The sequence below is a fragment of the Bufo gargarizans genome, chromosome 1 (genome assembly GCF_014858855.1).
Source record: "Bufo gargarizans isolate SCDJY-AF-19 chromosome 1, ASM1485885v1, whole genome shotgun sequence".
NCBI lineage: Eukaryota > Metazoa > Chordata > Amphibia > Anura > Bufonidae > Bufo > Bufo gargarizans.
Window position 1 is genome coordinate 464,666,904 of NC_058080.1, and position 14,217 is coordinate 464,681,120.

Below are 14,217 nucleotides of genomic sequence, written 5' to 3' on the forward strand. Positions count from 1 at the left end.
CTGGATTGATATTGCACTGACGTCAGTAATGTGCGACTCGTGCTCCGGTTTGATGCAGGAGAAAGATCTCGTATAGCGATGTCTTTAAAGTATAGATGTTTCTTGTTTTTTCCTGGAATCCACGCTCACTCTGTCTCTGCCAGACGCGTTTCTGGGTCATACACCCCTTCCTCAGTGGCCAACTGAGTGAGTGGATTCTCACTCCTTATATATGGGTTTTGATTTTTCCCACAATCCTACTTTTTAGGGTTTCTCCCAATATGTGGGGTGGATTACATTGTTGCTTGCTTATATCGCTGTATACAGCATAAAACATAACTTAAATGAAAATTAAAACCATAAATAACATCCCCTACATTTAATACCAATAAAAACAGATTCATGGTGAAGACTACATGGTTAAAATGACATTTTAGAGAAAACCGCATCAAAAACGCATCAAAAACGCACCAAGTATAGGATGCGTTTTTTGTGCGGTGTAGGGTCTTGAATTGGAACTTAGCCATATGTGCTTGTTTTGGCATGTATTGTATGCTAATTTTCCTTAGTTGTATCTGGGAGGAGCCTTCCAGTGGGGAGGGGAGATCACAGCGCCGATAGTCGGCAAACTGCGATGTCCTATCTCCACTGGACGGCCCCCCTGCATTCACAAAAATCCAAACATCTCCATCTCGGCATTGAGGCCTCTGGGAACAATGGTGTCATATTCGAATATTCGGCGGGATTCTTGTCTAGACATGTGAGCAATATGGTTACCCCCTCTCCACAATTTTTTGACCTTTTCTATAGCTGTAAATCTCAGGCCTGTTGGGTCACAGTTGTGTTGAATTTTAAAATGTTTCGATAGGGGGTGTGTCTCTTGGCCTTTTTTAATATTAGCCACATGTTCCGCTACCCTCTTCTTCAATGTTCTTTTTGTTCTACCTATGTACTGTTTTCTACATCCACATTCCAATAGATATATAACATCAGTAGAGTCACAAGTTAGACATTCTTGAATTTCTAGACTAAAAGAATTTGCTGTTGATGTTACTGTAGTTGTTTTTTTGGGGAAATTAGTAATTTTACAATTTGCACACCTGCCACACCTGAAAAACCCATTTGTTGTTAGCCAATTGGTTCTTGATTGTTTCTGATTATCTTTGTTGGCTTTAACAGTTGGGGCTACTTTTCCTGCTAGACTATTGGCCCTTGTGTATGTTATTTTTGGTGTATCACTCAAAAGGGGCCCAACTAGTTTATCATTCAGCAGGTGTCCCCAATGTTTTCGGATACTCCTTTCCACCACTCTGTATTGAGAGCTGAATGGAAGGATAATCCTTATTGTTTCATCTTGTGGTTGTGGCTCGCTTGTCACAAAGAATTGTTCCCTTTCCATCTTTTTTACTTTGTCCAATGATTTATCTAGAATCTGAACTGGATAATCTCTATCCAGCAGTTGCTGTTTCAAGACAGACGCCTCTTCATCAAATTTGCTATCAACCGTGCAGTTCCGCTTAAGTCTGCGGAACTGACTGGTTGGTATGTTGATCAGCCACCGTGGAAGGTGGCAGCTAGCAAACCTGATGAAGCTGTTTTTGGCTACTGGCTTAAAAAATGTGTTACATTGTAGATGGTCTTCCTTAATCCATATTTCCAAGTCAAGAAATTCTACTTTTTCTTTACTGGTGGTGGGACTGAATACCAAGTTTTTATCATTGTTGTTGATATTATTTAGAAATAGATCAAGAGATTCGGCTGTGTCTTGCCAAATAAACAAAATATCATCAATGTATCGCCGCCACAGCACCAGACCCGCCCCCAGCCTGGGCAAAATGATCTCCCTTTCCCACTGTGCCAGAAATAAATTGGCATAGCTGGGGGCGAATCTGGTGCCCATGGCGGTACCGGTACACTGCAAATAGAAATCATCCTCAAAAGCAAAATAATTGTGGGTTAGAATGTATCTCACACCGTCTAATAGAAATGCTAGCTGTTCACTGGGGAGCCCAGCATCAACTGATAGTTGTTCATGTAGTGCCTGAATCCCCCCAGTGTGTTCTATCACTGTATAGAGAGATCCCACATCCAGTGTCCCCAAGATCCATCCATCCACCCATTTGATTTTTTCCAATGTTTTAATAATGTCGGTGGTATCCCGAATGTAAGATGGTACCCGTTTAACATAGGGCTGGAGCCATTGATCAATGTATCTAGATAGATTACATGATATGGACTGGATACCCGACACTATTGGGCGGCCTGGAGGGGTTTCCAGGCTTTTATGGATCTTGGGGACACAGTAGAACATTGGAATCCTCCTCTCGGTGTCCAGAATAAACCTCGCTTCCTGTTCCAAAAGAAAACCTGCCTGTGTTCCCCTTATGCAGTAGTTCTTGAGAGTGTTGTAGTATTCTTGTGTTGGATCTCCTTTAAGCCTCTGATATGTATTCTCTGATCTCAATTGTCTATGACATTCCTGTATATAATCTGCCGTATTAAGTATCACAATGGCCCCGCCTTTGTCTGCTGGCCTGATTGTGATATTGTTGGCTTCTTGTAGGGATTTAATGGCCTTAATCTCTTCTTTATTCAAGTTGGTGTTAACCCTACGGCTTTTGATTTTTCTCAAATCACGTTCTACGTTATTCTTGAATGTGGCCATTTCTCTACTAATCTCTTGTCTAGGGTATTTTTTTGACTTGGCTTTTAGATCTGTATGTGGGTATTTGATAATAGTTCCCATCAAATCAGCCTCCCTATTTATTGGATTTTTTAGGAAGTATTTTTTGAGACATAAGCGTCTAATAAACTTTTCCACACCAATGTATGTGGCAAATTTGTCCATAGAGTTAGTGGGAGCAAATTTCAGGCCTTTGTTTAGAAGCTGCATCTGAATATCTGTAAGGGCAGTGTCACTGATATTTACTATATTAGTGGGTGTAACTGCTAATTTCTGTGTTTTCTTCTTTTGTGCATGTCGTCCTCTGCGTATTGTTCGTTGTGCTCGTGTCTCTGTCTGTCTGTTCATTTTTGGTATGTGGTAGTGTGCTGTCCTTGATTGTGCTTTCAGGAAATCATCCCATTCTTTTTTGAATTTGTCGTCCACCAAATCTGACGCAGGTGTCTTGGTGAGTGACAAACCCCTGGGAATGAGGCCCTTATCCAGATATTGCGCAAGTGATCGAATCTCCCACTTATTGCGCAACTGTCGTTGTAGAATCTTCTCCAGAGCCCTAAAAACATCATCCATTGATCTATTCGTATCTATGGATGCTTCACCTTCTAGATTAAAGGTGAAAGCTTCAATTTTTCTATACTTATTATCCAAATGTTCCCAAATGTCCATCTCGCAATAAGGGGAGCTCAGCTGTTGAGGGTACTGTATTAGGAAGAACGTGTGACGTACAGCGGCTCACCCCTGTTGCGTATGGGTAGGTGCTCACCCTCAGGTCCTACCCTCAGGACCCAGAAGAAATAATGGAGAATAAGAAAAATGAGGGGGCACACTCAAGAGGGATCACTGGATAAAGTGTAGATAATTGTGTTTAATAATATTTTAAGAACATACCCTTAAAAGCATTAAAACATACATAAAACAAAAACAAAAAGTGCAAGATTTCACTGGTAGTATTAATCTCAGTGAGAGTTCTTTCCACAGAGGTATAGGATTAAGGCCTGTGACGTTAGAGCGATAGTATCAGCCCTATGGCTCAGTCCTAGTGGAGCGCTGATGATGTTAATGTCTCTTTATCCAGTATGCTGAGTATGCAGCAGTATATATCAAATTGGAGACTGTGCTCCCGTGTTTAACAAGATGTATGGCAGGTTGGAGACTATGCTCCCGTACTTACAGTCTCTTGTCGCTTGCGGTATTTCCGATCACCCCTCCTGACTGAATCCTCACAGCATTGATGTTTCAGGTTGCCGTACACTCACAGCGTCCCGTGCAGTGTGTTCGGTCAAGACGTGGCGTCCCACGTGACCTAGTAGTCTGGGGTGCCGGCTAAACGCTGAGCTGACGTCACTGGATTGATATTGCACTGACGTCAGTAATGTGCGACTCGTGCTCCGGTTTGATGCAGGAGAAAGATCTCGTATAGCGATGTCTTTAAAGTATAGATGTTTCTTGTTTTTTCCTGGAATCCATGATTTTACAATAATTTGAAGACCCCCTTATGCAACCCTACAGTAGAAACTACCCAAAATTGACCCCCCCCCCCACAAAAAAGGGGGTTTAAATACATAATATTTATTCTAAAATTGTGCCACTAAAAGTACTCCTCTATCGGGGGGAAAAAAAGAAAAACAAAAAAATCATACAGCTGTGTTGATGGGAATGAAAAAATATGCCATGTTCTGAAGGTCAAAATAGGCAGTATCCCTACAGGGGGTTGTGCACTAACGATATTTAACCCTGAGTCCTCACTGTGAATGGAAGTGTGCATGACCAACACTGCATTCACTTCTGTGGGACTAACAGATCAGCCGTCTATGTGTCTGTGATTGGTGGTGGTCCCAGCAGTTGAACTCCCAGCAATCTAATCGCACCTCTATGTGTTAGGACAGAGAGGTATTCTATAATTAGGGTTGTTGCGGGCATTGAAATTTCGATACCCAATCAATATTTTTGTCCCGGTATCGATACGATACAGGGATTTCCATTTTTTCGATACTGGCCTGCGCTTCTGCGCAGTCTAGTATCTCTGAACATGAGCGCGCTGATCTCGGCGCGCTCATGTTCCCTCAGCAGCACAGGGGAGAAGGAAGCAGTCTCTCCCTCCCCCTGTGCTGCTGCTGCCGCTGCCACCAATGGGGAGAGAGGGGCGGAGGAGGAGCGGGCGCACTGCGCCACCAATGATAGTACTTTTCATGGGTCCGGACTTTAAGCAGCAGACTACATAGAACGGCGCCTAGGGATGTCCCAGCACTTACTATTATTCCTGGGCGTTCACCCGCTGTGCGCCTGTGCCCCATTACTGTCTCCTCTCCTGCTCCATATGCTAATTACTATCGGAGCAATGGGGAGGAGACAGCAGCTTCTCTAGTGGGCGTTCCTTCTCCCTGCGCTGTGATTGGACAGCACTACAGCCAGGGGAGAAGGAACGCCCACTAGAAAAGCTGCTGTCTCCTCCCCATTGCGCCAATCGTAATTAGCATATGGAGCAGGACTGCAGGAGGCGGTAATGGGGCACAGGCGCACAGTGGGCGAACGGAGCGGCGCCCAGGAATAATAGTAAGTGCTGGGACATCTCTGGGCGCCGCTCTGTGTAGCCTGCTGCTTAAAGTCTGGACCCATATAAGTTCGTCTTTAACTTTTAATACAGGAGGCAGGTGCCGGCAGCAGAATCGCATAGTCGGCACCCTGCCTCTGACAGGGAGCTGCGATCAGCGGCAGTTAACCCCTCAGGTGCCGCTGATCTGCTGCCAGTACCCACCTCCTGTATTAAGGGTTAATTATCATTGGTGGCGCAGTGCCCCCTCAACCCCCCCCCCCAGTATTATAATCATTGGTGGCAGTGGCCACAGGGTCCCCTCCTCTCCTCCTCATTGGTGGCAGTGGCAGCGTCTGATTGGAGCCCCAGCAGTGTAAGCCTGGGGCTCCGATCAGTTACCATGGCAGCCAGGACGCTACTGAAGCCCTGGCTGCCATGGTAATCTCTCTTCTGCTGTATGTACTACTATGCACAGAGCAGCAGGGAGAGTGTGAGGTCCTATTCACCCTAAGGCTACTTTCACACTAGCGTTCGATCGGATCCGTTCTGAACGGATCCGATCGTAATAATGCAGACGGAGGCTCCGTTCAGAACGGATCCGTCTGCATTATATTAGCAAAAAAAAGCTAAGTGTGAAAATAGCCTGGGACGGATCCGTCCAGACTTTCAATGTAAAGTCAATGGGGGACGGATCCGCTTGAAGATTGAGCCATATTGTGGCATCTTCAAACGGATCCGTCCCCATTGACTTACATTGTAAGTCTGGACGGATCCGCACGCCTCCGCACGGCCAGGCGGACACCCGAACGCTGCAAGCAGCGTTCAGCTGTCCGCCTGTCCGTGCGGAGGCGAGCGGAGCGGAGGCTGAACGCCGCCAGACTGATGCAGTCTGAGCGGATCCGCTCCATTCAGACTGCATCAGGGCTGGACGGCTGCGTTCGGGTCCGCTCGTGAGCCCCTTCAAACGGAGCTCACGAGCGGACACCCGAACGCTAGTGTGAAAGTAGCCTAATAGAGCTCTATCAGGGTGAATAGGACAAGGGATTAGAAGATCCAAGGAGAGTTATTAAATAAACTGTAAAAAAAAAAAAAAAAGCCACACCAAAATATTAAGTATAAATCACCCCCTTTCCCAAATTTACATATAAAATATATAAACAATAAATAAACATCGCCACATCCGAAAAGTCCAAACTATTAAAATATAAAAAAATCTGTGCGATTCGGCATTTTTTAAAATGTGGAATGCACGTGTTTTTTTTGGGGGGTTTTTCCGCATGGTATTGAGTATCGCAATACCTTTTTATTGTATCGAAACCGAATCAAAATTTTGGTATCGCAACAACTCTATCTATAATGCTACATTCTTGTGCAGCTGATCAATGGGTGTAAGAAAAATTGAATGATACCTACATTGGCTCTTTAAAAAGGGGTGGTTATTCATTTTATTTATTTTTTTACCCCAGAATAGGGTACTTGCAAATTGTTTTATGTTGTATAATGTTCTGGCATATTGCAATGCGCATAGCTCTGTATAGATCAGTCAGGGTTAACAATACCGACTCTGCCCCTGTAGGAAGCTAGGTGATGGACTTAGGTCTTCCCCTAGTTCAGTCAGTATGACTTTGGTGTTAGCTGAGGAGATGAGAGGAGATATATGTGCTCACTCCTTGAAGCTTTGCATCAAGAAAGCCATCTCTGCTTTACAGTACTCCAGAAAGAGAGAGAAATAAAGAACTAGAAGGTCCGGGAATCTACATGGCTGAGCATTGGAGTCAGTCAGTAAGGTATTCACTATTTATGGCTGAATGATAAAGTCCTTATTGGAGTTGCAATGAGCGGGACAGTGGTACTGTTACACGGATGCCAGATTATGCAGTGGGTCAGGATATGGGTATAATAGTCTATAGTTTTGTTCGTGACGCCAATTGCAGCGTGCGCAGGGTACTGTCCCAGGGCCCTCCAAGATGTTATAACTCACGCCCCAGGTTTGGAATGCCAGAGTGGTGTAATGTCTCTGTATAGTAGTGATAACAGTGTCAACGGTGTCTCCTACCTGGGTACGGCTGGACTCCTGGATCCTGGCTCACTTGCAATAAAATTAGTTTGGTGCTAGTAGGAGTAATAGAGGAATTTGCAGCAGTAATTAAGATCCAGGCTTTGGGTAAAGTTTAAACTTGTCTTTACTGGTTGTAGCTTTCATCCAAGCAAGATACAGCATTAGTCTTTGGTCCCAGCAGGTATTGGCAATGTATGGCAGGAATATACAGTCAGGTCCCTAAATATTGGGACATCGACACAATTCTAACATTTTTGGCTCTATACACCACCACCACCACAATGGATTTGAAATAAAACAAACAAGATGTGCTTTAACTGCAGACTGTCAGCTTTAATTTGAGGGTATTTACATCCAAATCAGGTGAACCGTGTAGGAATTACAACTGTTTGCATATGTGCCTCCCACTTGTTAAGGAACCAAAAGTAATGGGACGATTGGCTTCTCAGCTGTTCCATGGCCAGGTGTGTTTTCTTCCCTCATTATCCCAATTATAATGAGCAGATAAAAGGTCCAGAGTTCATTTTAAGTGTGTTATTTGCATTTGGAATCTGTTGCTGTCAACTCTCAAGATGAGATCCAAAGAGCTGTCACTATCAGTGAAGCAAGCCATCATTAGGCTCGAAGAACAAAACAAACCCATCAGAGATAGCAAAAACATTAGGCGTGGCCAAAACAACTGTTTGGAACATACTTGCATCCCTGGATCTGATGAAAGCTGTAATGGCACTGGACGGGGTTAAAAGCAGAGTGTGCTTGGCGTGCATGCTGTACCTGCGCTCTCTGGACTTTGTGTGGCTGTCATGGCCCATAACAGGTAGGAAGTAGTGTTAGGGACCACTCATGGAGGCGACCTTGACGTGGTGAGTGGCTTATTACGCTTTGGCCAAAATGTACACCAATGCCTCATTCAACATCCAGCATAGAGGCAGGGCAGAGTGCTGGTTTGCAGAGTGCGATTGCATTAGTGTTTTTACAATCCGGAAATTGACACACCTCGTGAATTTTTTTTTCAATTTGTAGCCATCTCTGCCAATTAGGAGTAGGTATAAACTCCTCATGCAGTTGCTCCCATAAAACTTGACAGGTTTCTTTGACAATTGTTGAAATAGTTGAAATTCAGAGCCGAAAATGATAGTGTAGCGAGGTGAAACTGTCACCTGTAGCCAGAAAGCTGAGGAAAAAATAATTAAATATTAGATTATTAATGTTAAATACAGAAAAATGATATATTATGGATTTGTAAAATTTGATATGGCCTGAATGATTATAATTATCATAAATATCCTTTTAATGATAAAAAAAAATTCTATACTTGAAAGGATCAATATATATTTACAGGCAGTAATATTTATATACAGTGGGATGCAAAAGTTTGGGCAACCTTGTTAATCGTCATGATTTTCCTGTATAAATCGTTGGTTGTTACGATAAAAAATGTCAGCTAAATATATCATTTAGGAGACACACACAGTGATATTTGAGAAGTGAAATGAAGTTTATTAGATTTACAGAAAGTGTGCTATAATTGTTTAAAGGGCTTCTGTCACCCCACAAAAGTCATATTTTTATTTTTTTGGGATAGTTACATTACTTATAGCGCGATATAGGAGAATATAATCTTGTCACTTACTTTCATGCGGCCATTTCTTTAGAAAACAAATTTTTATAATATGTAAATCCGGTCTCTACCAGCAAGTAGGGCGTCTACTTGCTGGTAGCCGCAGCAGAAAACCGCCCCCTCGCCGTGTTGATTGACAGGGCCAGCCGTGATCTCCTCCTCCGGCCGGCCCTGTCAGTATTTCAAAAATCGCGCGCCTCTGTTCATTCGGCGCAGGCGCTCTGAGATGAGGAGGCTCGTCTCCTCAGAACTCCCTCAGTGCGCCTGCGCCGATGACATCACCGAAAGAGACGAGTGTTTGTTTAACAACTGAATTTGACAGCAGTATACAGTCATGTGAAAAAATTAGGACACCCTTTGAAAGCATGTGGTTTTTTGTAACATTTTTAATAAAAGGTTATTTCATCTCCGTTTCAACAATACAGAGAGATTAAAGTAATCCAACTAAACAAAGAAAACTGAAGAAAAGTATTTTCAAGATCTTCTGTAAATGTCATTCTACAAAAATGCCTATTCTAACTGAGGAAAAAGATAGGACACCCTTGCCCCTAATAGCGAGTGTTACCTCCTTTGGCTGAAATAACTGCAGTGAGACGGTTCTTGTAGCCATCTACCAGTCTTCGACATCGGTCTGAGGAAATTTTACCCCACTCCTCAATGCAGAACTTTTTCAGCTGTGAGATGTTTGAGGGGTTTCTTGCACGTACAGCCCTTTTCAAGTCACCCCACAGCATCTCAATGGGATTCAAATCTGGACTTTGACTTGGCCATTCCAGGACTCTCCATTTCTTCTTTTTCAGCCAATCTTTGGTTGATTTACTAGTATGTTTTGGGTCATTGTCATGTTGCATGGTCCAGTTCCGCTTCAGCTTTAATTTTCTAACTGATGGTCTCACATGTTCTTCAAGCACCTTCTGATACACAGTAGAATTCATCGTGGATTCTATGATGGTGAGCTGACCAGGTCCTGCTGCAGCAAAGCAGCCCCAAACCATGACACTTCCACCTCCATGCTTCACAGTTGGTATGAGGTTCTTTTCTTGGAATGCTGTGTTTGGTTTACGCCAAACATGTCCTCTGCTGTTGTGTCCAAATAATTCAATTTTGGACTCATCTGTCCAAAGAACATTATTCCAGAAGTCCTGGTCTTTGTCAACTTTATCTCTGGCAAATGTCAGTCTGGCCTCGATGTTTCTCTTGGAAAGCAAAGGTTTCCTCCTTGCACACCTCCCATGCAAGTTAAACTTGTACAGTCTCTTTCTGATTGTAGAGGCATGTACTTCTACATCAACAGTAGCCAGAGCCTGCTGTAGTTCTCGAGATGACACTTTAGGGTTTTTGGAGACCTCTTTTAGCATCTTGCGGTCTGCTCTTGGGGTGAACTTGCTGGGGCGACCAGTCCTGGGCATGTTGGCAGTTGTTTTGAAAGCCCTCCACTTGTAGACTATCTTCCGGACAGTGGAATGGCTGATTTCAAAATCTTTTGAGATCTTTTTAAATCCCTTCCCAGACTCATAGGCTGCTACAATCTTTTTTCTGAAGTCCTCTGACAGCTCTTTTGCTCTCACCATGGTGCTCACTCTCACTTCAACAGTCAGGAGCACACCAAACTAAATGTCTGAGGTTTAAATAGGGCAAGCCTCATTCAACATGCAGAGTAACGATCTACTAATTATGTGCACCTGGTGTGATATACCTGTGTGAGATCTGAGCCAATTTAAGAGGGAATACATGTGAGGGTGTCCTATCTTTTTCCTCAGTTAGAATAGGCATTTTTGTAGAATGACATTTACAGAAGATCTTGAAAAGACTTTTCTTCAGTTTTCTTTGTTTAGTTGGATTACTTTAATCTCTCTGTATTGTTGAAATGGAGATGAAATAACCTTTTATTAAAAATGTTACAAAAAACCACATGCTTTCAAAGGGTGTCCTAATTTTTTCACATGACTGTATAAGCCTGTAATGTCACACGTGCTGATGCTGCAAAACCTGAAAATAGTGTTTTTTTGGCAAAAAAGTGTGTTTTTAAAATCCCAGAAAATGATGGGTGTATTTCTAGCTTAAATTGCACACTGACTAATCCAGATGTTGTATATTGTCCAAAAAGGTTTTTTGGGGTAACAGAATATGAAAGCTGTATATATTAACCTTGAATTTAACGCTTGCAGATCAGGACAATACAGTTTTTTGGCAAAAAAAGTGTGTTTTTAAAACCCCAGAAAATGATGGGTGCATTTCTAGCTTAAATTGCACACTGACTAATCCAGATGTTATATATTGCCCAAAAAATTGGGATTTTCAATGCCCCAAAAGCTCAGATGCGGTGCTGGTGCACTGAGCTTGCATAAAATGGCCACCGCTGCCAACCTAACTGACTTATTAAAGTTATTTTTTTTTGGGTCACTGGGCTCAGGGCAGGGTAAAAAAATTGTGCCCTGCACCCACAAAACACAATGTATGTAGATCGAGTTAGATTCAGATTTTGAGCAGAGTCTCTTCTATTCTTTCCCTGAAATCACCAGCAGCATCCTCTCCCTACACTAGTAACAGCAGAGTGACGTGCAGCTCTACGTGACTCCAGCTTATATAGAGGCTGGGTCACATGCTGCACTGGCCAATCACAACCATGCCATTAGTAGGAATGTCTGTGATGGCTTCTAAGGTCACACAGTTAACGGCTTGTTGCAGCAACGGAGAAATATGAGACGACACTGCTAATATTGTGTCAGGTCACGGGTGCGGGACGATAAGCTGTAAGGCCCAGTCATGTGGTGCAATATATAGTGGTGCTCTGCTATCTGAAAGTCCACAGTAAAAATTTAATAAATCCAAAGAGAAGGAATAAATGATAACGGGACTCACCAATATACGGCAAAATTCTTCTTTATTTTAAATGGAAGTAGAAGTTGCTAGTTAACAGATTGTTGATTGGCTGCTCTGCAGCCTTTCAAAAAGCGCCAAGAAAGCGCCGAACCCCGAACCTGAACTTTTACTGAAATGTTCGGGTTCGGGTCCGGGGTCCAAAAATCCTAAAGTTCGGTACGAAACCTAACTTTACAGTTTGGGTTCGCTCAACCCTACTGCCGATCCATCCCAGCAGGGGCCATACATCCTGGGCCAAAGGTTTAAAACTGTGTTTAAATGGGTCTTGCAAACATTTAGTAAGCTTACCATGTCAATTAATTTGAAGACCATTGGCCGGGATACCCAACCTCAAGGACTCAATGGGCTTCATATTCCTCCCAGAAGCTCAATCTTCCTTCCTGGGGCTTCATCTCCACCCCGAGAAGTTCACCAGTAATGACTGTAAAATCTGTCATTCTGCACAATCCACCTTTCCCCATCCCCATGCCACATTTACCTCAGCCAGTTGTGCTCACCCAGGTGTTTTTGCTCTACAGGCTTTTCCTACATCTGGGACGCGTTATAGGAGGGCCCTGGTGGGAGGTGCCCGTTGCAGATAGATAGATAGACAGACTGATATAGAGGTATGGATAGATAGATATGAGAGATAAATAGTTACAGTAGATAGACTCACCACTTAAAGCCTTTGGAGTAACTTAGTGAAGCACGTCAGGGACAGCACCATCAGGTCCTCTCTGTGGGGTTAGAAAACAAGTAATGCCATCCCAGCATATAGACCCTATCACTGTCAGGTGAGTCCATGTGTGTGGAGTACATCGCCCAGACTGTTTGTCTGTTTGTTATGACACTAGGCTATGTTTAACTGTGGATAGGTCGGTATACACTCCATCTACAATATATTCTATATTTCATATGAGGACCTTTGTACCTGTTGGTCCACCCCTGTCCCCCTTTATGCCATTAGTGCTGAGGACTCACCCCAGAATTTATAAAGATGGCATACATCTGATAGATGAATTTTCGATTATACATGTATTTTATTTGTGTTTAGTGGTCTATTGTATGCCGGGATGGTGTTTTTTTCTGTCCCTTCTCCCCTTTTTAACGGCAATATATGTAACATTTATTATGTAACAATAAAGCATTTTTTCATAATTGGTTGTTTAGCAGCTCAAGTCTTCTTTTGTTTTTCTCATCTCTGTGGGGTGTCCAGACGAGTGCACCACACAAACTGCTCCCAACAAAACAGCATGTGGGAGGAAGCAGTTGTTGCTTTCCTTCTCAAGAGACTTCACAGCTCACAGAAAACTCAGGGGCCGTCACAGTTGTTAGGTAAGAGCTGATGACGGGGAAGGAGGGATGGAGCAAGGTGAAAATGAATAGCTTCATTGCCTTTGGGAAAGTTGCTCTAGCGCCCCCTTCAGGAATGCAGAGCAATGCACCCTGTTTTGCCACACTGGTTGCACAACCCTAAGGCAGGCCCTGCTTTCAGCTCCTGCAGTGCATGCTGGTCAGTAGTCACCTTTGTATTTTCACTATCTGTGGACCAGCTGAGCAGGGGGCCCGGTGCAAATCATTCAGTATGGTAGCGCTGCAGTGCAGGGATTCAATTGTACAATCATATGGGTCCAGCAGGCAGTAGATTCGGGCCTAGGACAAAACATCCAGAGCCGAAGCCCCGAATGTTTTTACTTATGCTGGGATGTATCTCCAGTGGCGTTGCTACGGCTGATATCATCCGGTGCGGTAGAAAATGGTGTCACCCCCCTTGGGATGAGTCATGTAGGGGACATCCATCAAGCTCCGCCCTGCCGCCGCCGCGACGATGATGTCCCTTCACGTCCTTCACTAAGCCTGCCGACTGACCCAAAAGGTAACGGGAGGCGGGGGTGGGGGGGTTTTTGCATAGTAAACAGACCACTGACGTGGAGGGGGGGGGGGGCTAAGCAGACAGATCGCCGACGGGGAAGGTCAGGGGTGGGATAAAAAGTTTTAAGAACAGGTTCCCTACTCAACGGCGGACGCACGGCGTCACGACACATACACCATATATATCCAACACGCATACACATAAATGCTCCATATGGTACACATACATAAATACACTATATATACAGCCCCAATGAATATGGCCCAATTCTCTAAGTCCCCGCCTCCCCCCTCATTTTGCTGTACTTGATATACAGCTGCATGTACCTCTCACATCCAGAGCCTACCAGGTGACGTCTCCTCCAATGTAGATCTTCTCTGTCATCATCTTCTCCATTTGGTCCAGACACTTCTTTCAGCCGCTCCTCGTCTCTGCAGAGTGTGACACACAGACATATTAGTGTCCTCACTTTTCTATCATCATCCACCAACCTGCAGTCCCCACAGTGTTATCCTGCTGCTCACTGTGCCTCAGCCCCAATACCACAAATACTATCATGAAGAAATAATAGTGCTCCTCCTTGTCCCACCAATAGAATTTCCCTTCT